General features: G+C 49.4%; 1 protein-coding gene across 2 annotated transcripts in view; it reads left to right on the forward strand.

The window, feature by feature from the left end:
- Window positions 1-24,430, forward strand: part of FGF13 (fibroblast growth factor 13) — a 185,810-nt gene that overhangs the window by 59,800 nt on the left and 101,580 nt on the right. The gene's annotated exons all lie outside the window — the stretch shown is intronic.

Raw genomic sequence — 24,430 nt, forward strand, 5'->3', positions numbered from 1 at the left:
CACGGAGAACAGCCTGCAGAATGGGCTTGATGCGTTTATTTCTGCTGCCTGTCCTCTCAGTCTGCAGGACTCGTGTTTCGTGTGATTCTCCAGTTGGTAATGGACTTGAGAAGCAGTGAGTAATTGGGATGCAGGATGGGAGTGATTAGCGTTCTTCTTCAACAAAAGCTTGAGTGAAAAGTTACTTGAAGCTCATTTCCACAGTATTGTTGTGCAGAACAATGGAAAGGGCCTGTCAGCTTCTGATTTTGGCATGGGGAACAGTTGTTTTTTGTCTTCCAGGAGGATAAATCCAGCCCCAGGTGTCCAGGTTAGAGTCTAACCTTTAATCTAAGACATGATCACAAAAGCCTTGGAACGTAAAGATGTATTTTGAGGGTTTCCTTCCCCAGAAGCCTTTCTGTTGTGTTTCGTTTTTGTATTGCAGATGCTCATTTGTGGGGAAATCTTACAACCCTGGCATCTGCTGCCAGAGATGTTGGAAACTGCTGCTTTTTGTCAATGGCGTTTTTTGCAAATTGCTCAAATTAATTTCTCTGCAATTCTGAATATCTCTTCCAAGGTGTTCTGGCTGCTCCAGCTGGATGGCAGGCTGGTGCTGCCAGCCTGAGACACCTGGGAGTGCTGCCTGCTGTCTTTGGGCCCCTGGGCAGGAGTCTGAGGTGATTTCCCTCTGCGTCTCTGTGTCAGTGTCTCACTGTGGGCAGGACACACAGAGGGTGACTCTCCCTGCATGGGAGGCTGGCAGAGCAGGCTCCAGTTCACTGAAATCTCATCTGAGTTCAGCACTGGGACTGCCTGGAGACTGATCTAGAACAGGATGCTTGTTAGGCAGGTCTGCTTTCATTTCAATACACATCCACTTTATCCTACTGTGGAAACTGTGGAAGAAGAAACTTGTCTTCAGAACTGTGTTGAGAAGGGATGAGACTCAGATTGCTGGGATGCTGTGTGTGCATTTGCCTTATCCTTAGACCTTTTCCTGAGTAGCCACCATAGGCAATGTCCAGAGACTAAAGTGGGGGTTGGTGAGTTTTTCATTTAGCCAGTATGTTTGTTCTTAGTTTAAATTTGCCTTTTGTTTGTGATCACAAAATTTTATGGCAGGGAAGCTGATAGGAATTTCTCTAACTTCTTGGAAATCTGGAACCTGGAACGAAACACTCCTTGCAGTTGTGCTGGTGAGCTGCTGGAGATCCCCTGTGGGTGATGCAGCATTAACAGGACGTGCCAGGCAGACAGAGGGAGGAGATGGGAGCAGAATCTCAATCCGTGTCTATCTGCTGTTCCAGCAGGTTTTACTCAATGCTTCTGGCCGGCCCCCAGCAGGCTGTTCCAGCAGGAGTGTCCGTGTGTCTGTCCGTGTGTCTGTCCGTGTGTGTGCAGGCTCTCCTGGGCTGCTGCCCAGCCTGCAGCTGTGCTGCTCTGGGCACTGCCCTGGGCACTCACACAGGGCTCACAGCTGGCACAGGGGCACACTGTGGGCTCCTGAAGGTGCCCAGCAGGCTGGGCTGCCCCAAACCAGGGCAGGGCTGTGCTGGGCAGTGAGGGCAGGGTGCTGGGCAAGCTGCAGGGCTGCATTTCCTCCTGCCTTTCCCCTGCTTCATTTCCCTGTCACAGCCAGAGGTTGGTGAGGGCTCATTGAGCATTTTGGTTTTGGGGCTGGCTTTTTGTGGAGTGTGGTCCTGTCCCGGCCTGGGCCCAGCTGGGTCAGTGCAGCAGCATCTGCTGCTCCTGGGCAGGGCGTGGGGGCTGCAGGAGAAGCAAACCCTGCCCTGAGATGTTCCAGAGCCATTTCCTCTCTCCTCCTGCCCAGGGACAGCAGAGGTGCTGTGGCTGTGGCTCAGTGAGCCCCTGGCTGTGCTCCTGTGCCTGCTGGGCTCCTTGCAGCCCCTCTGGAGCTCAGCTTGGCCACAGCTTCCTGGGAAAGCAAACTTGGATTTTTCACCTTCCTGCCTTATTGGAGGGCAGATCTGGAGCTGCCATGGGCTCTGAGTTCCACGGATACTCTGTTCCTTAGTACCCTCTGGCTGCTGCAACCCCCTTTCAGCAGATTTAATTTGAGACTGGTATTTGTGAATTATATAATGATGCTGTAATGAGAGTTGAGGGCTCATGTGTTCCTTTGGTAGCATCACAGCACCAGGATTTCATGGAATGGAGAGAGAACTTGGCACCCAGATGAAAAATAATTATACTTGCAAATTTCATTAACTCCTGGAGAAAAGCTTTTGCCTGGAAGCTCTGCTGTCCTTCCTCCCACCCCGTTTGTGTCAGAGCCTCCCAGCTGAGCAGCTCTGGGCAGGTCAGGGAAGCGTGAGGGGGGTTCAGATTTATTATGGGGTTTTTTTCTCTAACTGTAGTGTGAGCAGTATGAAAAACTTCCTAAGTCACCAGCAGTCCTCTTATCTTGGCAGGTGATGGATGCTGTGGTGGTTTATTCTGTCTCATGCTGTTGGTTTAGCATCAGCCCAAGCTGACGGTGGCAGGCACAGCTGGGAGGGCAGCAGTGACACCCACAGCTGGGAGGGCAGCGATCTCTGTCTGGGCTCCTGTGGGGTGTGTGCAGTGCCCTGGCACTCCGGGGCACCGTGGCAGTGCCTGAGGCCCTGGCAGTGCAGCTGGGCTGGCACTGAGAGGGACAGGCTGCTGCTGATGCCAGAGGGATGCACAGAAATGAATGTTATCCTTAGGTTTATTGTGAATATCAGCTGCTTTTTCTCTGGGAAATACTTTCCTCTGGGTTTTTTTTTTTGTTAGACTGTTGGAGGAGTTGCACAGTAGCCTTCACACAAAAGTCAGAATTCAGTAATGAGGTAATAACCCAGTTTCACAGCAAAAAGAACTTTTTACCAACTGTAGCATGCTGAAGATAAAGACATTTTGAAGTATAAGCACCGTGAAGAAGCCAGGCAAAGAAAACCATCCTGGGCAATTTTTATCTAGCATGTAACTGAGGAGATACAATTTAGATATCCTTGGCATAATAAAGTAAACCCCAAAGCATCTCAAGATCATATTATTATTGAGGAAGGAAAAGATACGGGAGATAGTCCAAAAGCCGAGTTCTGTTTTCCAGTGACAGGAATGAGTCTTACACTTTCTGTGAGAAGGGACCACACAAAGCATGCCAATACCTTTTGTGTAGAAGAGATTAAAAGAGCCTTCCTGGGTGTATAAATTATTTTTAAAGCCCAAATCTTCAACCTACTCAACTGCCTTTGCTTTTGAGCTTGAAAAGGTGTCAAAACTACTATGGCAACACACAAACATAATTCTTTTTCTGGAAGCAATTTTGGCCGCTTCAGGATAAAAAGGTTAAATGGGAGAGGGTGTTTGCCTTAGGTGTGTTATCCCCTGCCCAGTCTACTGCAGAGGGTGAGCTCAAGCTATTTCCCTTAAGTTATGTAATTGACATAATGGATGTCTTGGGTTACTGATGTCTTGTTATCTCTGGGTTCCATTTTCAGTCTGGTGCTTGTTCTGTGGTGCTGCTCCAGCTCTGAGTCCTGCCCAGGAGGAGCAGCCTGGAAAGGGAGTCAGATCTGGAACAACGTGACTTTCCCAGCTTTGCCTGTGAAATAGGTTAACTGAAAGGGAAGGGAATGGAGAGCACCACTGGTACAGCTGCCAGAACCTCAGATGCTTTACATTTCTAACACTTCAAATATTTGGTGACTTACAGCGCTCTCCTCGAGCTCTCATTTTATAGTGAATGGGCACAATTATCTTTACTGAGTGCTTCGTTCTCCACTGAAACGCTGCAATTTTTATCTTCATTCTCATTTATTAGTTCTTCCTCTCCTTCTACACCCAGAGCTCATTGTTCCTGAGGTGTTCTATTAGAAGCAGAGCGCAATTCAGATCCCGCTCTGTGAGCTGAATTCCAAGAGAGGCTGTGTGTAAGAGCTGTGGAGCAGAGCCCTGTGGTGAGGTGGCAGAGCCAGAGCCACTCACTCACCTGGCCTGCTCAGGTGCTGCTGCTGGAGCTGGGGAGGAGAGATCACTCCAATGTGAATGGCGTTCCAGGCACTGCCTCTGGAGCTGGGGATCACTCCAGTGTGAGTGGCACAAGGATCATGCCTGGGAAACAGCTTTTCATAGATCATGGCTGGGAGTGGGTGGCATTTGCTGGAGTATTTCAGGGCTTGTGCTCTCCCAGCCTCCATCAGTGACCATCCTGAGCAATGCTGCATTGCTCTGCTGGAAGGATATTTCCTTGGGAGTTGGTTTATATCTGATTTGATGGTGAAGATCCATGGCACACTCCTGCTTCAGCTCCAGTTTTGGCTCCACATCAGTAACAGCAAGGGATTTTTTTTCTGGGAAGCAAATTTCCGCTTCATACAATTGATACTGTATTTTATAGTAGATCATCTTTGTCTCTTTCATTTTTTAAAAGAGTTTCCAAATGTTTTTCTGTGCTGATTGGATTTAATTTTTAACTTGGCATTAGAACCGCTAATAATGACAGTTCTTTGTAGGATAATTTTAATTTTTAATACTGCAGTTATTTTTAACTCGGAGACATGTAGCAGATTTCATCTTTCATCTATATATAGGCTCTTTGCAGGAGAAGGTTCTCAGCAAACCCTAGTTCTTCATTATTTTAGCAGAGTTAAAGGAAGCAACACCTGTAAAGCAGTTTAATGTCAGAGCCCACATCATGTTTTCCTTATTTAGCAAGTGCTCTAGGCTGTCCGCTTCTTTGAGCCTCTGAGAGCTTGGTGAATTCCAAGAGCTGGGTCTGTTAGTTGGAGATCCACAGACCTCTGACAAAGCCAAAAAAAGCCCCCACATCAACCCACAATCCTTGGGAAGTTTTGGGGAAACGCTTGAGAGGCCCCAGCACTTGGTCCCGGAGCATTTCCTTGTCATTTCTTGTGTCTGTGGCCGTGGCCCTGCAGGTGAGCAGGGGAGAGCCAGGGCTGGGGCTCTGAGCCCTGAGCAGGGTGGTGGGAGCAGGAAGGGAGCAGTTCCTGCCTGCAGGGACTGCAGAGGGCACAGGTGTCCCCTGGCAGGGAAGCACAGAGTGCTGCTTTATTGGGTGGGAACTGGGGGGAGTGGGGGGAACTGGGGTGAGCGGGGGGAACTGGGGTGAGCGGTGGGAACTGGGGGGAGCAGTGGAAATTGGGGGGAGCAGTGGGAATTGGGGGGAGCAGTGGGAATTGGGGGGAGCAGTGGGAACTGGGGGGAGCAGTGGGAATTGGGGGGAGCGGGGGGAACTGGGGGGAGCAGTGGCCCCAGGGTCCCACACTCTGCTATGGGGGGATCCATGTTCTCATGAGAATTTACTCCGTTAGGGTGTGTGCTCCTGGGTTCCTTGGGATCCTGTCCACGCTCTGACCCTGCAGGCATGGCCGGCACCAGGCCTGCCTGGGGTTGTGTTTCATTGCCCATTTTTGTTCTCCATGGAACACAGAGGGGTTCCTGCTGCTTCACCTTCCCGGGCTCCCTGTGAGCACCTTCTCCCAGCACAGCTCCTGAAGGAAATGTGCAGTTGGAGCTTCCTCCCGTTCCTGTGCACAGCCTCCTGCTCAGAGGCGGCAGGTCAGGGCTGATCCCACACGCTTTGTGTCACAGCTGCTGCTCCTGTATCACGCCCTTCCCTGGCTCTTCCAGGTGAAGCTTTCGTTGTTTCTCCGCTGTTGTTAAACAGCTGTGCTTATTTGTGCTGGTTTTGTGAATGATGTCAGTACCTGTCACAGAAATCACTTCCCACTCATCTGCAGCGCTCTGGCGGTGGGAGCAGATCTCTGGCTGCTGGGGAGGGGCTGGCACACTTGGGAAGGTGTGGGACAAACACTGCACTCAGTTGTGGCTGTGCTTGCCATGCTGGAAGGACTGAGCTGCTCCCAGAAACACAGCTCAGCCCTGTGCCCGTCGCAGCCCTGTCGCAGCCTGCCTCAGCTGCAGGGATTTGTGGCAGTTTGTGGTTTGCAGCTATTACAGCCACAAACTGGTGGCCGTGTCACAGAGCAGCCCAAGGTGCTCCTCCCAGTCCTGCACCAATAATGAAATAGCATTAAACATTCATGTGCGTGCCTCACTGGTGAGCAGAGAGAGATGCACCAGTGTATTATGTTTTAATTCCTGATTAAGACTTTAAGAGGATGTCTTGTTCTATTATCTATGCAAATTGGCAGCAATGATGGCAATAAATCAGAAAAGAAGGACTTAAAATAAACGGCATCACTCGACTTGATGCACGATTGATTTCTCACGCTCATCAAATCCCTGGGTGCTTTGTGGTTTTTCTTACTGTGACAGGATTATTTCCCTTGATCTATGCTTCTGACTGGTGTGGATTTGTTTTTATTTTTTTCTAAAATTGTGGGTGTGCTTGGTGAAGTTTGTAATTAGGAGGGGATGTGCTGATCCAGGCAAATAGATGGGCCCATCCAGAATTTGTTTTTAGAGAGCAGTAAGGGGTTTGGTTTGCTTTTGTTGGCTTGTTGGATTTTGGTTTGTTTTTGTTTTTTTTTTTCTGTGGTGTTAGTTTGGTTTTGGTTTTTGCTGGTTTATTTTAGTTCATTTCACAGGAAGTGGTGTCACTTCTGAGACATTCCCTGCAATATTCTGTCTTCTTTTGCTACTTTAACCCCTTGGGCTGCAGTAAAATATGGATTATTAAAATTAAATTAATGTTGAAAGTGGTGACATCAGAGTGATGTTCTGTCTTGGGCTCTTAAGAAGAGAGATGACTGTTCTTCTGAAATTCATTTATTTCTTCTCTGAGATACTAGATCATTTTGTAGAATAACTTGAAATGTTTTGTAGTGACAGCAGAACTTGATACTCGCTAATAAGTTAATGACATTGAAAAGAATTTATTAAGTGTAGAGACATGTTTGTCTGCCATTAATATTACTGGGAGCAGAATTTGGTTCATAATTCATAATATGGATTGACATCCTCATAATATATAAATAATAAAAGAGCTGTTAATATATTTCAAGTGAGTGAATGCTGATAATACCCAGAGCTAACTCACAATGTCATTGCTGCTCATACTTTATCTTGAGAACAAACTTGCATGAGCTTTTGAGATCAGTGATCCTCACTGGCTGTGGCTGGTCTTTAACCCCAGCCAGCAGAGGAGCCTCGCTCCCTGCCATGGCATGAGGCAGAGAACTGGAGGGTGAAAGTGAGAAGAGTTTGGGGTTGGGATGAAGGCAGCTCAATAGCTGAAGCCAAAGCAAAGCAAGGAAATCCTTTGCAGTTCCTGTGGGCAGGTTCAGCATGCCAGGGAGAGCAGGGCTCCGGCACAGTCACAGTGCCCTGGTACCTGCTGGCATGGTCTGAGCTGTCCCCGTCCCAGCTGTGTCCCCTCCCTGGGCAGCCCTGAAGGCCTTGGCTTTGTGTGAGCGCTGCCCAGGGACAGCAAAGCCATCCCTGAGCTACCAACACTGCCAGCACAGCGCCAGCGCAGCCCTGGAGCAGCCAGCCTGGGGAGAGGTGCCTTCAGCCCAGGCAGAGCCAGCACAGCTCATCCTCAGCAGCTTTGGTACCCTGGCAGTGTCTGGGGCAGCTTTGGTACCCTGGCAGTGTGTGGGGCAGCTTTGGTACCCTGGCAGTCCCTGGGACAGCTTTGGTACCCTGGCAGTGTCTGGGACAGCTTTGGTACCCTGGCAGTGTCTGGGGCAGCTTTGGTACCCTGGCAGTGTCTGGGGCAGCTTTTATAGGGCAGCTTTGTACCCTGGCAGTGTCTGGGGCAGTTCTGGTACCCTGGCAGAGGAAATACAAGTCTATGATTTTGCTGATGCCTCCCATGGTAAGAGGAGTCCTGCTGGCAGCAGCTGAGGGTCTGTGCTGGTGGAACATTCCAGCTGGTGGTGGTGGCAGCTCCTGGAGCCACAGGGCTGAGCCTTGCCCGGTGTTTGCTAAGGCAGACCTTGGTCCCTGGGTGTCACACCTGCCTTTGCTCTACCTGTGCTGGGGCTGGGAGAGCTCTGTGGAGTTCTCCTGTGTGTGAGGCTGGATAACGTTCATCCACTGCAATTTCCACTGAAGCCTTTACCCAGGATTTGTCTGAAAAATTTTCAGTCATATGGTGTCTCTGATCTTCTCACTTAATGAATTCCATTTTTGATCTACTGAAATTTTGCTCAGTTTCATGGAGTTCTCTGTAGGATTAAAGATAAACTCATTGAGATAAGAGGTGTGATGTAAGGAGGTCGTGTTCTGACTCCGTTTGCTGTGACTGTGTTTTTGTGTTACACTTTTCCAACTTGTCAGAGAAGGAGTTTGCTCTCCTTGTGGTGTGGTGGGAGTGCCCAGTATGGGTTCGGCACACGGGCGCAGTAAATAAATAATAACTGTGCCTGGGAAAGGAGAAGGGAGCAGTGGGGTTGCAGTGGATGGAGGAGAGGGGCTGGGGCACCAAGGCACAGCTGGGATAACAGCTGGTGAATCTCTGGGATGTCAATGATGGACGGAGCTGCACCAATACATCATGGAACTTCCATGAGTGAGTGCCTTAGCTTTAGAATTTGTTTTTTATATCGGACAAGCAAGGAGAGGGTAGAATTGTGCTCATGTGAGTGAGTCAAGGGATTTAAGGGGAGAGAAGGAAAGAAATGAGGCTTCTTGAAGAGAGTTTGTGTAAAGAAACTGTGGGGCTGTGTCGGACCATTACAGCCAGCAGTGATGGAGTGCTGCACCAGCTCTTCCAGTAACTAGCAGAAATCTTTGCTGGGAGCCTTAGGGGGATGTGGGAATCCTCTCAGACGTGCTGTTGTGCCCTATTTGTGAAACACATGGAATATATTTCTGTCCAGCAGAACAGCTCATTCCAGACCCCATGGACATGAGCTCTGCTTCTACACAGCCAGTGGGCAGCTTCCCAGTGGGGGAAAGGTGGCTTCAATCCTGAATGGCATCTAAAATGAAGAGCCTTGTTGCCGTCAGGGCAAGCAGGATTATGGCCTCAGTGCCACAGGGGTGTGAGCTTAATGAAATGTTCTGCTTTTGGTGCTGCTTCCAGCCTGAGATGCCACAATGAAAGGAGCACGGGTTCCTTTTCAGCATCCAGAGCAATTAAAAAGAATTCAAGTAATGGAAGCTCAATTTGGTTCTTTAATTTCATTTAAAGGGTTTCTTTAAAGCGATTTTAGTATTGGAAGTTATTGGACTGTAAAAGAGACCGACTGCTTTAGCTGACTTGTGGGAAGTAATTCCACACCACCTGCTGTGCTCCCATAAAGCCAGATCTGTTCTCTGAGAGCAAGGTGGGAGCTACCAGGTGCAGTGAAAGCCTAATTGCTGAGCATGCACAAAGTCTGCAACGAGCTTTTCCGTTTTTACAAGCAATTGACTGACTTAAATTAATGAAATCTTAACGAACAGCAATTTCACAGATTGAGAGAGAGATTTTCATTTCAGTGCTCTTGGAGTGGGAATTGAGGGATGTGTGAGGTTTTTGGTTTTTTTAAAGGCTAGAACATTTCTTTTGGAAAAGCAGTGAAAGCCTGCTTTAGGCACAAACCAGCAGAAATGGGGTCATTGTGGTGAAGGACGGTGTTCTGTGGATTCACACATCCTGCTTGCTTCACTTGCACATTCTCAGTGCCACGAGGACGTTTTCCTGTACAGGTGTTAGAGTTTGTAGGGTTTGGGCCTTTCCACAGACTCCCAGAGTACGGGAGTGCCACTGGCTCTAAGTTTAAGGAAAAATATTGGGGTTTTTTTCTGCTGAATTTGACAGCAAGCCTTATAACCTTAACTAATTTCCATGGGAAACAATTTAATGTCAGGGTAGAACTCAACCTGAGTGTTATTACATTTCGTTCCTGCTCTGAGGTACCACGAAATCCAAATGGAGGGAAGGCAAGAGGGTCGCATTGTTAAAGCCAGCGGGTGTGTGTTCTGTGCAGGACAGGAAGATGGGAAGGTGTCCCGTTGTCACAGGTGTCCCTGTGCCAGGTGGTGGCTCCTGGCCGTGCTGCCCCTCCCAGAGCTCCGTGCAGTGCTGCCCTTTGGCTCTTGTGCTGCACACACATAAAACCAACTAAACCAACTGCTGCCTTTGTCTTCCCAGAGATGTGCACAGCAGTAAGAAAGGGGCTTGTTCTCACGAGAATTGTTTGCCAATAATGAGAATTTAGCAAGGGCTGTAAAGACAAGGAGAAAATATAGAAATGTGCCCAGTAAGCAGAATTCCTGGATCTTTTAATCTGCCACTTCACTGCTCTACCTTGTCATTGTCTGTTAATACTTTCTGTTTTGACTTTAAATGAAACTTTAGTATAGAGCTGAATACATAATTAGATTTATTTTTTTGGCTCTGTGCTTGATTTAAAATACCACATAAAAACAAAATAGATACACTCTGAAACGAAAAGAAAATTTATCAGCATGTCTCACTGACAAGAATATATCTTTTTAACTCAAACCAAAAATAAAAATAAAAAACCTTTGAAGCATCTATCCTCTTGAAATGAGTTAATTGCTAGAGAATCATGATTCATAAAACAAGAACACATCTGGGACGTAGCACTTTTTCCCAGTGGTTCCTGCATGAGCTGATGAACCTCGGATTGTGGATTTGAACTCATTTCCCTTCTCAGCCTGAGGGAATTTAAATGCATTTCCCCTGCATCCCTGGAAAGTATCTGGCTGCTGAGCACTGGAGTCAGTGTGGGCTCAGCTGATTACTCAAGGAAATAAGGCAGTGCCAGGGGAGAGGTGGAAAATGCCCCTCTGGGGCCCGGGGAGCCCTGGCACCGTCCTGGGCACGGAGGGCTGGGGGTGTCCCACGCAGGGACAGGTGAGTGGGGGTGTCCCACACAGGGACAGGTGAGGTGGGGTGTCCTGGGCAGGGACAGGTGAGTGGGGTGTCCCAGGCAGGGACAGGTGAGTGGGGTGTCCCACACAGGGACAGGTGAGTGGGTTGTCCCACACAGGGACAGGTGAGGTGGGGTGTCCCACACAGGGACAGGTGAGTGGGGGTGTCCCAGGCAGGGACAGGTGAGTGGGGGTGTCCTGGGCAGGGACAGGTGAGTGGAGGTGTCCCAGGCAGGGACAGGTGAGTGGGGGTGTCCCAGGCAGGGACAGGTGAGGTGGGGTGTCCCAGGCAGGGACAGGTGAGGTGGGGTGTCCCAGGCAGGGACAGGTGAGTGGGGGTGTCCTGGGCAGGGACAGGTGAGGTGGGGTGTCCCAGGCAGGGACAGGTGAGTGGGGTGTCCCAGGCAGGGACAGGTGAGTGGGGGTGTCCTGGGCAGGGACAGGTGAGGTGGGGTGTCCCACACAGGGACAGGTGAGTGGGGTGTCCCAGGCAGGGACAGGTGAGGTGGGGTGTCCCAGGCAGGGACAGGTGAGGTGGGGTGTCCCAGGCAGGGACAGGTGAGTGGGGGTGTCCCACACAGGGACAGGTGAGTGGGGTGTCCCACACAGGGACAGGTGAGTGGGGGTGTCCCACGCAGGGACAGGTGAGTGGGGTGTCCCACACAGGGACAGGTGAGTGGGGTGTCCCGGGCAGGGACAGGTGAGGTGGGGTGTCCCACACAGGGACAGGTGAGTGGCAGTGCCACAAGCATTTGTTGGTATTAAATCACATCCTTGCAGGGCAGCGTCACAGAGCTTTCTGTGGTCATAGGACACGTGTGTCTGTGTGGACACGTGTGTTTCTCTGGACATGTGGGTGTGAGCCTGGCCCCCCCAGGGAGCTCTGCTGCTCTCAGCCCCTGTGCTCAGCTTGGTGCATCCTTGTGCAGCGTGCAGATGTTCTCCCACAGCTGTGCACCCAGGGCACCTTGGCCTGCAGGTGAATGAACCATCTGTCAGGCCATTCAGGACACTGCTCTGAAGGTCTCGTGCAGAGCTGGAGCCTCAGCACAGCCTCTCCCAGCTGGGCCTTTGGGGGTGCCCAGTTCTGAGTCAGAAATGCCCATTTCTGGTTCCCCCTGTCAGAATAATCCCGGATTTTTCAGTCTGTACATAGCACAATCAGGGTATTTTGTATTTTGGGCACTTCAGAGTTAACCCTGAGGAAAGCCAGTGCTCACTAGGGAAAGTTTGGGTAGCTCATGTCAACTGGGATTTAACAGAGACAAGCTGAGGATGTTTTTATGTAAAGGTGGGAAAAGTTGTGAGCTGGAAGAGAAAACTGATCGTCTCAGGGTTTTTCAGGATTGTTCAGGTGAACATTCAGCCTGTTATAGACACTAGAGAAAAACCAAGCAAACAATGAAGACTTATTTTATTTGTATTTGTATTGCTTTTTTCTGAGATCTACTCTTTTTTTTTTTTCAGGGAGAAATGCCATGATTTTAACTGTTATCTAGCATTTTCTATGTAGTTAGTTAATTCATTAATAAGGCTAATTTATACACAGATAATAGCTTGCAGGCTTTCTTTCCTCTCTTTCATTCCCACTGAACAGTAAAGCTGGATGTTTTTTATGTTCCTTAGCTAAATCCTCTCTAATCAATATATCCTGCAAATCACCTGACTCATTTTATCTGGGAGTCATTTGAGGGGGATAAACTCCAAAGCTGTGCTTTGAGATGAACCATGCAGTGAGTAATATTTCAAACAAGCAAATGGATTAGGGCTTTCCACACCCTTTGCTGCTTGGTTATTTAAAGTGCTCTGTTTTGTTCCAGCCTTGTTTTGCTCCTGCAGCTCTGACATGCTGCCCCCACCTGCTGGGTTTGGTGCTGTCTGGGATCCAACCTGCAGCACAGGTTGGTGTGTGCCTGTCCCGGGCCCTGGCTGGGCACAGGGCACAGGGATTCTGTGATTCTGGGGCCCTGCAGCTCCTGGAGCAGCATTCCAGCATCCTGCAGGGTCCTTGGTGGGGCCTGGCTGGCACTGCCCCTCCACAGCAGTGTGAAATTGTCTTGGTGGGTCTGCCTGAGCTGTTCTGCTGCTGTTCCACTCCTAAAGACTCGGTGGGACAGGGATTGTGTGACCCTGTCCTTTGGGACAGGACTGTGTGACTCTGTCCTTTGGGACAGGGATTGTGTGACTCTGTCCTTTGGGACAGGACTGTGTGACTCTGTCCTTTGGGACAGGACTGTGTGACTCTGTCCTTTGGGACAGGACTGTGTGACCCTGTCCTTTGGGACAGGACTGTGTGACCCTGTCCTTTGGGACAGGGACTGTGTGACCCTGTCCTTTGGGACAGGGATTCTGTGACTCTGTCCTTTGGGACAGGACTGTGTGACCCTGTCCTTTGGGACAGGGACTGTGTGACTCTGTCCTTTGGGACAGGGATTGTGTGACCCTGTCCTTTGGCTCTCTGGAGATACTCAGGAGCTCTGAAACTCCCTGCATTCAATCAAGCTGATCGCTTTTTATCAAACCTCTGAGCTACTTCTGCTTAAACATGAAGTGCTGGAAATCAGCCTGAGTGCTGATGCCCCCACATTTCTCTGTGCTTGTAGTGGCTGTGGGCAGGAAGGCAGAATTAACTCTGTGCCTGTTCTTCCATTATGTGTGACAAAGAAGGCAATTTATTGTTAAGCTGGTGAGGGAATTTCCTGAGGTTAGATGTAGGAAGTGGAGAGCAAAGCAATCTTGTACAACTCAATCAAGAATTCATTGAGACTCAGGAGCTGTGATTTTGGGGTGTGTTACTGCTGGGCAGAGGAGAGCTTTAGATTAGGGAAAATACATCTTGAAATGCTCTGTGTTAGAGTGAAGTGCTCAGGGAGTTCCTTGCCTTTGTCAGCGTTCAGTTGCTCACGGAAATTGGAAAACCTGTGAGGAAATGTTTCTCTATTGAGTGTACAAATGGTCTGGGGCATGAGCTGGACCTGCAGGCTGGGTGCAGCACTGCCCTGCTCTGGGTCCTGAGCTCCATGTCACAGGTGGGGTGTCCTCACCTCCCCTGAGCTCCATGTCACAGGTGGGGTGTCCTCACCTCCCCTGAGCTCCATGTCACACCTGCAGGGCTGGGAACCTTCCTAATGCAGTTTCCATTTGGAGCATTGCTGCCAGCATGACAAGCTTTTCATCCTTGAGAACTTTCTGGGAAAGCTTCCTCAAATCACACAGACCACGCTCTGCAACATGTGCTGCTTTTAGGGACCCTTACTGACCTCTGTCCCAGCAGCAGTTTATCCTTGTGGCCATGACAGAAGTCGGAGTGCCCAGGTGGGCTCCAAGAGCCCAAGGAAGGTTTCTGCAGCAGCTGGAGGCTCTGGGGAGCAGCTGGAGCTGCTGCCTGGTTTGAGGTGAGCAATTCTCCCTCTGCTCGTGGTGCTGAGCTGAGCATCCCTTGGTGTGCGCACACACACACACAGACAGACACACAGACAGACAGACAGCTTCCCTCCTCACCTTGCCTGGCTCCCAGCTGTGTCCTGCACTGAGCCCTCGCTGCAAACCCTCCCTGCCTGGGTGTGTGGATGCAGGGATGTGACAGCCAGTGGTTAATTATAAATGAAAGAAAATCCCCTTTAAGCCGTGCCAGTCCGTTCAAGTGATCCAGATTTGTCTGATAGCCTGTGTGATCATGCTTCAGTTAACTCTGTCACACTGCATTTTCTGTGCTTGGCAATCTCACCAGTGTTCAACTCATGTTCATTGTTTTTGACACTGAATTTTTTTGTAAACCTTTGAAGTGGTCAGAAATGATAAGCTGAAAAAGCCCAAAATCTGTTTTCTTCAGTCTTTCTGCTAGATCTCTGAAATCTTGAGTATAGCATTGATGGAGATTTTCTTTGGAGTATGAAAAGGGTTTCCATGGGTCATGCAGTCAGCAAATGAATTGTGATTGTAACAGGCAGTGATGGACTCTAATTAGATACCAGTGCTACAAAATCGTTTGAAAATCAGCAGATGGGGCGGGAATGGGTGCTGTTCTTAGCCTAGGACTCCAGATGAGAGAATAAAGTTCTAGAGCAGGTTTGGATTGATTTGCAGGCCCGTGGCAGGATCCACAGACCAGGGAGCACAGGACTGACTGCCAGAGGCAGATCTGGCAGCAGGTGCCCAAACCCCCGTGGCTGGGGGCAGACGTGGCTCTGAAGTGCTGTTAGAACATTTACAGAGGTGCTCTGAGCGCAGGGCTGGGTGAGCCTGCTGGCTCTGGCCTGCCCGAGCCCCTCCCTGTGTGCTCCCAGCTGCAGTGGGGCTGCTCCTGTGCGGCAGAGCAGCCTCAGGAACCACCTGGGCAGGAACGTGTCTGTGCCTGGATTCACCGCAGGGAACTCTGCTGGGAACGTGGCACGGAGCAGGGCAGGGCGGGCCCTCACCTGGGGAGGGTGGCAGCTCCCATCCCCTTGGCTCTGTGTGCTTCCCCATGGTGATGGGGTGGGCAGTGCTGAGCCCTGGGTGCAGGGTGCGGTGCCCAGGGGCTCTGCCCATCTGATGGAGGTTTCACACCGAGGAGGGCTGTGGTTTTGCTTTATTTAGCTCTCTGTGCTGTGATGGAGGTGGGCAGTGCTGAGCCCTGGGTGCAGGGTGCGGTGCCCAGGGGCTCTGCCCCATCTCTTGGAGGTTTCACACTGAGGAGGGCTGGCTATTTGCACCATTTCTGCTGTGTTTAGTTCTCCGTGCTGTGATGGAGGTGTGCAGTGCTGAGCCCTGCCCCATTGGGTGGGGAGGGGGAGCTCCTGGCCCCTGGCATGGAGCCCAGCGTGGGACAGAGCTGGGCAGGAGCTGCTGCAGCCCTGGGTGCCCATCCAGGGCAGGAGCCAGCCTGGCACCTGCTGCAGGGGTCCCTGCCTGCCTGGGCACCTGCTGTGCTGCTGGGGCTGCAGCTGTGTGCTCAGGCAGCAGACCCTCCTCATCCTCAGTGATTCTGGCTGCAGCCGCTCGTGGTTTTGGAGTGTGCAAGGCTCCTCTCCAGGCAGAGATGTGTCACTATCACTGCCTTTAACAGCTAACTGGAAAAACATAAAGATTCAGCGTTTAAATATATTTTAATTTGTTAATCTTTTATTATGCTGGAGCTAGAAATCTCTGCGGATATAATTGGAGAAAATAGTAATTGCAGGGCTTGCTCATGCTGGTGTCTCTTGCCATAGGTATGATATGTTATGGCAGTGTGTCTGAGGCATTATTTTAATTGGTCTGCTCCAGACCTTCCCAGGATGAATGATTTATCTTTGCTTTATTACTTCGTTTCTACTTCATTACTTCATTTGCTGCTTGTCATAAAAGAGGAGACAAGGAGTGCAGTGTCTGTGTGGGGGCTGCAGAGGACCTGTGCCTTTTGTAAATCATCCTGATAGTGGTGCCCATTTTTATGTCTGTGATCTGAGCTACAAAGGAAATTGCTGCTCAGCTTCTGATGAAACAGAACATGGTGTGATAGAGAAGCAGGAAAGTCCATCCTGGAAATAATGGGGACAAAAGTTGTGCAACATCAGTGGCTGTAAGTTATGGGAGCGTAGGAGATAAAAATGAAAATGGTACCTTGTTCCTCCCCTTCTTCCCTTCGTGTAAACTCATGCCCTAGGCAATAACAAGTAATGAAAATAACACTGAAGCAAGAAGTGCTGTACAACAAGGCACCTCTTTAGTTTTTACCCTTTCTCTGTCTTGCTAGGAAGAGAGCACAGGCAAACACTGCTTTTCCTTTCCAGTGGCACTAAAAGCATTTCAGATTCACTGCAGTTCATTGGCCCTGCTTGCTGCATTCCAGAGCTTGAACAATTTGGGAGAGCAGTTCCTAAGCAGACTGAGGATGTTATTCTTGGGCAGAAAAGGTCTTGGGGAGCAGAGCAGAAGCAGAACATGCTGTGGATCTGCTGCCCGTGGTGTCTCCTGCTGTACACAGCCCAGGTTAGGCTGCCTCCTCTCCCTGCCATTCAGTCACACCCAGCATCCTCAAGGACTGCAGTTTTTCTCCTGTCAGGTGTGTGGACTCTGAAAACAACAAGAGTTGGTTGGACCCTGCTCTGCCAGTGCCAGCAGTGCTGGTGATGTTCCAGCTGGAAGGCTCCTGCACCAGCAGGGTCAGTCTTTCCTTCTTTTGTTCTTTCTTTCAATCTTTTATTTTCTCTGTTTCTTTCCTCCTTTTGACAAAGCTGTCAAAATTCATGATGTTCTGATTCTCTGCAAGTTTGCTGTACAAGTTTAGCTTGCAAATTGGAACATGAATTCCTTCCTTGCTGTTCCTTGGTACCGTTTGTGTACCAGGATCTGCAGCAGTGCCTTGGCTTACCCTGCAGGCAGGGATGTTCTGTGAGTGCACAGCTGTGTGCCAGGAGTGTGCTGCTGCCCATCTCACTCAGTGCCAGCCCTGCCATCCCTCCTGCCCAGCCACAGGCAGAGCCTGCCTCTGGTAATGCCTGAGACTGATGTGTTTGTGTGGCAAACTGCGTCCAGAGCAGAGCCAGGGGGATGGCTCAGGGCTGGCACAGAGGGTTCACACTCACAGGCTGAGGAGGAGGAGGGAGAGGGTTCTCTTTGTGTGATCTGTGAACTCCAAGCAATCCCTTTTGGGGGAGGTGAAGAGTGGCTTAATTTCAACTCAGACATCACACGTGAAGCCTCAGACAGAGGAGCTAAAGTGGGACCTCCCAGAAGGGAAAAAGCTTTTGTTGGAGAGTGGAGAGGGGTTAAATAATGCATTCAAATCTTGGGGCCTGGCTGCTGTGCCCAGCTGTGGGGATCAGGCTGCACACACAGAGCAGATGTGGTTTGCACAGTGCTGCAGCCAGTCCTGGCTGCTGTCACAGCCTGTGGCTGCTGCCAGCTGTACCTGCACATCTGCCTGCCTCACCTGGCCCTGGCACTGGCCCTGGCACTGACCACACCTGGCCTTAGCACTGGCCTGGCCTTGCCCTGGCCCCTGGCACTGGCCCTGCACACAGAAAGTGTTTTTTGCCCGGGTTCTGTGGCCTCCTGTAGACCACATGACATTTCAGTGGCTCTTCAGGAACTTGAAATCTTGCATATTTTCCTAAAAACCTGGTCCTCTGATTCTTGCTGTTCTCATGGGAGCAGGATCATAGCAGCATTCCAGAAGCTCTCATTATATTTTTACAGACATTTTCTATCTCCTGCTCCAGTTGTAATTGTGCCATTTCTTTTTCCTGAGAGCACTTTTGGCACTGTTTGCTGAAGGTGAACTTGCAGATCAGTAATGTCTTGGACAAAAATCTGCCATTTACTGTACAGCAAATGCCTTGTTCAGGAGCATCTTCGGGCTCAGCATGGGGATGACATTGCATGACTGAAGGCCTCAGCCAGTGACCTTTACATCCCTCCAAAAATAGATCCTCCCAAAGCTGGCTCTCTTTGCTGGCAGTTGGGCTGTGCAGCGGCTCTGCATCACCCCTGGCACTTTCTCAGCAGCATGTGGAACCAGCCAGGGTTGCCCTGAGCTCTGTAACAGCCTGCACTGCTCCCTGAAAGGCTTTTGCTGCCTTACACTTCTAAATGGCCTTGAATAAAGAGCTATTGAACACAAAGATCAATGCCTGGGCAGTTTAAAGATGCCCACACTTATTTTTAATGCCACTTGAGCAAAGTTTGAACTTTGTGGTTTAGTTCAGCTTCATATTAATGAGAGCAGTTCAGAACTAATATTTTATTACCATCAGTGCTTATGGACTGTTGTGACAGGATTGAGGGCCCTCAGGTTGGCAAGGATTATTTAATTAACTGACTGAAGTGTGAGTTCACTTTGATAGAACTTCAACTGGGTTCTGTATTTCTGTAAGTTTTAGCTAATGGCCCTTAAAGGAAACGAATGAACGTGTGCAGCTTGGGTTTGTATCTAATGGTAAAATATATTGTTCTTTTTTATGTCTGTCTTTGGGGGTGGGGGAAGAAAAAATCCCAACAGAACAGCAGGAGTCATACATTGGAAAAGAAAAGAAACCTTCTGCTTTTGGCTGTTGTGTAAACAGTGCATCAACAGTGATGAGCGAGTTTGGGAGTGGGAGCTGTGATTGATGCTTCAATGTAAGTGGAAAAATCATTCCAAACAATGTAATTCCCTTTAATTCCTACTGAAAATGACATTCTCCTCTTCCACCTTCCTCTTAGCAGATTTCAAGACTGAAACAGCTTTAGGGCTTCTGAGGGCTGGTCTAGATGATCTTTAAAGGTCCCTTCCAACCCAAACCATTTTGTGGTTTTATGACTGTCCTGTATGACATCTTTCACTTACTGCATATCTCATGATACTCCAGATATTGCAATAAATGCATTTGCATTAAAGATTATTGTGGGTCTCAGCACTGTAGTTGTGGTGGCAGGCACATACCGTATTTATACTTTGTATTATTCCAATTACTGCATGGAGTGTAAAAAAGTCTAGAAAAGGCAATAAGAAAGGAAAGCAAGAAGGTATTTTTAGGAAAACATCCTTCAGTCTCACAGCAGGGCTGTCTGTGTTTGTCAGTCTTCTTGGGGAATTCTGGAAAGTGCTGTTCAAGTGCAGCTCAGAGTCCATGGCTGCTGTTCACATCTGGCTCAGCAGCTGGAGTTGCTGTAATTGCAATTTCCCTCTTGTGTCTATTCAGAATCAGTTAATGGTGTTTTGTTTCAGTGGAATAGGAATAATGTTCTGCTTCCTGATGGTGTGTGCAGGAGGGGGCAGGTCTGGGGTGGGCTGTGCAGGGCTGAGGCTTCCCAGGGGTTTGGGGCAGGAGCTGTGTTGGGTCTGGGTTTTGGGACAGGAGCTCTGTTGGGTTTTGGGGCAGGAGCTTTGTTGGATTTGGATTTTGGGGCAGGAGCTTTGTTGGGTTTTGGGGCAGGAGCTCTGTTGGGTTTGGATTTTGGGGCAGGAGCTCTGTTGGGTTTGGGTTTTGGGGCAGGAGCTTTGTTGGGTTTTGGGGCAGGAGCTGTGTTTGGTCTGGGTTTTGGGGCAGGAGCTTTGTTGGGTTTTGGGGCAGGAGCTGTGTTGGGTCTGGGTTTTGGGGCAGGAGCTTTGTTGGGTTTTGGGACAGGAGCTTTGTTGGATTTGGATTTTGGGGCAGGAGCTGTGTTGGGTCTGGGTTTTGGGGCAGGAGCTTTGTTGGGTTTTGGGGCAGGAGCTTTGTTGGATTTGGATTTTGGGGTAGGAGCTGTGTTGGGTCTGGGTTTTGGGGCAGGAGGTTTTTATTATTGAGTTGAGTTTTGGGCAGGAGCTGTGTTGGGCTCTCAGAGTGAGGAGGGTGTGCAGGAGCAGGGCTGGACTGCCCAGCCCCAGAGAGCCCTGCTGGGCTGAGCAGCACATCCCAGGCACTGATGATCTCTTGGGCAGTTCTGGTTTTTATCTCAGCCATGTGCCATGCAGCTTCATTCATTACTTTATTTATGCCTTACCTCTGCATTGCTTTCCAAGCTGCAGTGAAAGTTTTCTCTTCCTTTACAGCTGTGTCATTGCCATTTTGGTGTTCTGGGTTTTATTTGCACAGGGGAGATCCATGAAAGTCACTGGCAGTGCCATTTATACCCCCAATTCAGAAACTGCAGCACAGGTACACCCTGTGCCTTCATCACAGCGCAGCTCAGAGAGGAGAATTTTGCCATTGTACCTTTTACTCTTTAATTATGATAGCACCTATTTAATGCAATTGTTTTTACCCTTTGTTGTTGCATTTGGCCCAATTCAGTTGTTTTTTGTGCAGACTTATTGATCAGGTTTGACTACTGCCTGCCTAACTGCAGGATCAGTCTAATTATGGGTAAAATTCATGAGAAAGTAATAATAACCCTTCTGCTGATGCTACTCTCTGGTGATTTCTGTATTCTCTGTGTAGAGCTTGGATTTCTGAGCAGGACACCTTGGATCACCCTTGCATAGGAGCAGGACAATGAAACCTTGCTCATGAATGTGATATAGTGATGCATGAAAATAAGATGAGGAACAAAACAAGCAAAATCAAAGTGATAAATCACAGTGAAAAAGAACTCCCAGTGGAAACCTTGGGAGTGTTAGGGCAGAAAATTAACCCTTCTTCTAATATTTGTTTTCAATTTATTCTTTCAGTACCATTTTAGAAGCGTTTGCTATTGATACTTTCTGGAATATGGTTATTCTCTGTATGGTAATAAATTCCTGTTATGTCAGAAAGAAGCCTAAAATAATGAAGGTGGAAGCATGTGCCACAGCCAGGGGGTGACCTTCCTGAGTGACCAGCATCCAGTGCTGTCTGCTTTTTGTGATGTGCAAATCAGTGAGGCAAGGGAAGAAGCAGATGTCACTAGAATGACTCTGATAACAAATGCATGCAATTATGCCATGCTGTGTTCACGTTTTGCTTCTTCTAGAATCAGGTCAGTTTTGTATAAGAGCTTTTATTTTCCCAAAACTTGTGCATCTTCTAGCTGCCTTTTTTTTTTCTTTTTGGAAGTACTGCTTTAAAACCTGAAACCAAATTAGGCATGCAAAGAGAGAACCATTTTTGAAGAACTTTTTTAATTAGCCAAAAGAAACCTTACAGCATGTTGGTTAGCCTGAAGTGCTCTCCATTCAGAACGCTTGTTGTTTATCAAACTGGCTGATGGTTTGATATCTTTGGGATATCCAGATGCCCCTGCTGAGGCGTTCCCCTCAGGCCGAAGGGGAGCCAAGGGCTCAGCACAGGGCAGAGCCCTGGTGCCAGGATCTCCTGCCCGTCCCTGTGATGCTCACTGCCCTGTGCGCCTTTCCCTGAGCTGCAGGGTGGGCGTTGTGTCCTCAGGAAGGCAGAGGGAGCAATCTGTGTCATCCCCTGCCAGCCTGGCTCAGGAGCAGCTCCCGCCTGCCTGGCCTGGTGCTCCCGCTGCTTCAGGTTTATGGTGAATCACTGGGCTGGTGGATGATTTCTTCCCACTGCAAAGAGGGTGTTAAAGGAGAATTTCCAGACTTGTGTGAGCAGTGAGTGCCAGTGCCTTCCATGCCTGTGTGCTTGAGCCTCCTCTGAGCCAGTGTCAGGCAGGAAGGGTCCAGAAAGAGATTTCTGAAATATTGCTGTTTCCTTGGCTGGGCTCAGTTTACTGACACTCCTCTGGATGATTGCTTTCTTCCTTCCAAGTCTCAAAATAGCCCCTACTATTGCTAGAAGAAGTGAAATAAAAAGAAATAATATATAGCATTTATTAGCTGAGCTGTGCATGGCTGCTGGCTGCTGAAACTGTTTGGTCAGGGGGAATGTCAGATGGAGCAGAGTCAGCCAGCAGGACAAGCCTGAGCTTGGTGCTCAGAGAAGCTTCCAGGTGTGCCCAGGAGGGACCTGGGTGGCACTGGGGAGGTGACAGTGCCAGGACACAGAACTGGCACCCAGAGCTGCCCTGCCCAGGTGACAGTGCCAGGACACAGAGCTGGCACCCTCAGCTGGGTCCCTGAGGCATTTCAGCATGGATATAATTTGTCTGTGCACCCTGCAGTAGAGTGTAATTGTTAGAAGGTAGAATGATGTGAAAGTGCAGAAGGACAGCTGAAATACCAATAAATCTTGATGACACCTTGCCCTCTTCTTCAGCAGAGCCTTAACTCAGTTATTTTTAAATAAGGTGTTGGTGTACACAGCTGTTAGGGAATGTGGCTGTGGAGTGGGAGAGGATGGGAATTGTGAAGTCTGTCCTGACTTTGTGCTTCTGAAACACAAATCTGGTGTTGATCATAGCCCCAGTGCAAACCTTTGGTTACAAGTTTGTGTTTAGAAGGCTGGATAAAAAATAGATGCACTATATATGTGTGTGTATGTATGTTTGCAGGAGTTAAAAATGTACTTTAAGAATGTGCAGAGTTAATACAGTGTTTGAATTAAGGATATAAAGTGCTTTGTTTTATTTTTCTCATCATAACATCTTTCATCATAACGCATTCCATAGGTGATCACAGCAGAGGAGGGATTGCCATGGGTGGGCAATCCTGCAGAATAATGTCAGGGGTCACAGAACAGAGCATGGACAGACACGGGTAGCACAGGGCTGTGCACTGAGCTGGACATGGACAGACACGGGTAGCACAGGGCTTTGTGCTGAGCTGGACATGGACAGACACGGGTAGCACAGGGCTTTGTGCTGAGCTGGACATGGACAGACACGGGTAGCACAGGGCTTTGTGCTGAGCTGGACATGGACAGACACGGGTAGCACAGGGCTGTGCACTGAGCTGGACATGGACAGACACGGGTAGCACAGGGCTTTGTGCTGAGCTGGACATGGACAGACACGGGTAGCACAGGGCTGTGCACTGAGCTGGACATGGACAGACACGGGTAGCACAGGGCTGTGCACTGAGCTGGACATGGACAGACATGGGTAGCACAGGGCTGTGCACTGAGCTGGACATGGACAGACACGGGTAGCACAGGGCTTTGTGCTGAGCTGGACATGGACAGACACGGGTAGCACAGGGCTTTGTGCTGAGCTGGACATGGACAGACATGGGTGGGACGGGGCTTTGTGCTGAGCTGGACATGGACAGACACGGGTAGCACAGGGCTTTGTGCTGAGCTGAACATGGACAGACACGGGTAGCACAGGGCTGTGCACTGAGCTGAACATGGACAGACACAGGTAGCACAGGGCTTTGTGCTGAGCTGGACATGGTGGGACATGGGTGGGACAGGGCTGTGCACTGAGCTGGCACGGGGAATGTACAGACCATCTCAGGGTCACAGTGTTGCCATAATGAAATACCTGTCTGTGCACAGGAGTGAGGAGAGCAGCTGGGGGAGGGAAAATCCCCTGCAGAGCTCCTGTGATTGAACTTCAGAGCTTTTCTCCTGGCCTCTGATGAGCACCTTACAGCAAAAGCATCCAGGCCTGCAGAGAGAAAAGCTGAAGAACCAGAGACAACTTTTACTTTCTTTTTTTTTTTTTTTTTCTGTTCCTATTTAAAGGTTTTCCATAACTGAAAGCAAGGGTAACAGCCCAGGTCAGACAAACTTAAATTAAGGTACTCTTTGATTTTTCTGCAGAAATCCTTTCACAGTGTCTCAGGGCACAGTAGGTAGCCCTGAACTCCTCAGGGTTTGAGCTGAGGCAAGGCAGGGAAAAGAGGAGGAAACGTTTTAGGTGGAAGAATTCTACCACGTTTCAGGAGAGGCTTTTTCCAGAACATTTGTCATTGGTGTGTTGGGCAGGGGGAGCAGGGCACTGCCAGGGTGACTCTCACCTCCTGCTGGAGTGTGTCTGGGTGTGTCTGGGGCATTTCCATCACTGCCTTCATCACTGCATCTCGGAATTAGATGGAGGGGGGGGAAATTGCATCTTACAACATATTGACATGAAAATATATCATCCAGTGAACAGTGTAATTTCCTAAATTGACTTTTAAATGGAAAGACACAAGTGTGTGTGTGGAGCTCAGCAGGGCAGCTCCTCTTGGTGGTGGGCAGCAGCAAGCCAAGCCCTGGCTGCAGATCTTGTGCAAAATAAGTTTGCAAAGGGTTCACAGGGGCATGAAAGGCTCTGCTGGGTTGGCTGAGGCAGAGATGAAGCCTGAATCCACTCTTGGAGGTTCAGTGGGAGGGTTCCTGCAGCACTGCAGGCTGGTGCTGGAGCTCCCTGCGCTCCTGTGGGAGGCAATCATGGCAAATATTTTCTG

The sequence above is a fragment of the Ammospiza caudacuta genome, chromosome 14 (assembly GCF_027887145.1).
Source record: "Ammospiza caudacuta isolate bAmmCau1 chromosome 14, bAmmCau1.pri, whole genome shotgun sequence".
Classification (NCBI taxonomy): domain Eukaryota; kingdom Metazoa; phylum Chordata; class Aves; order Passeriformes; family Passerellidae; genus Ammospiza; species Ammospiza caudacuta.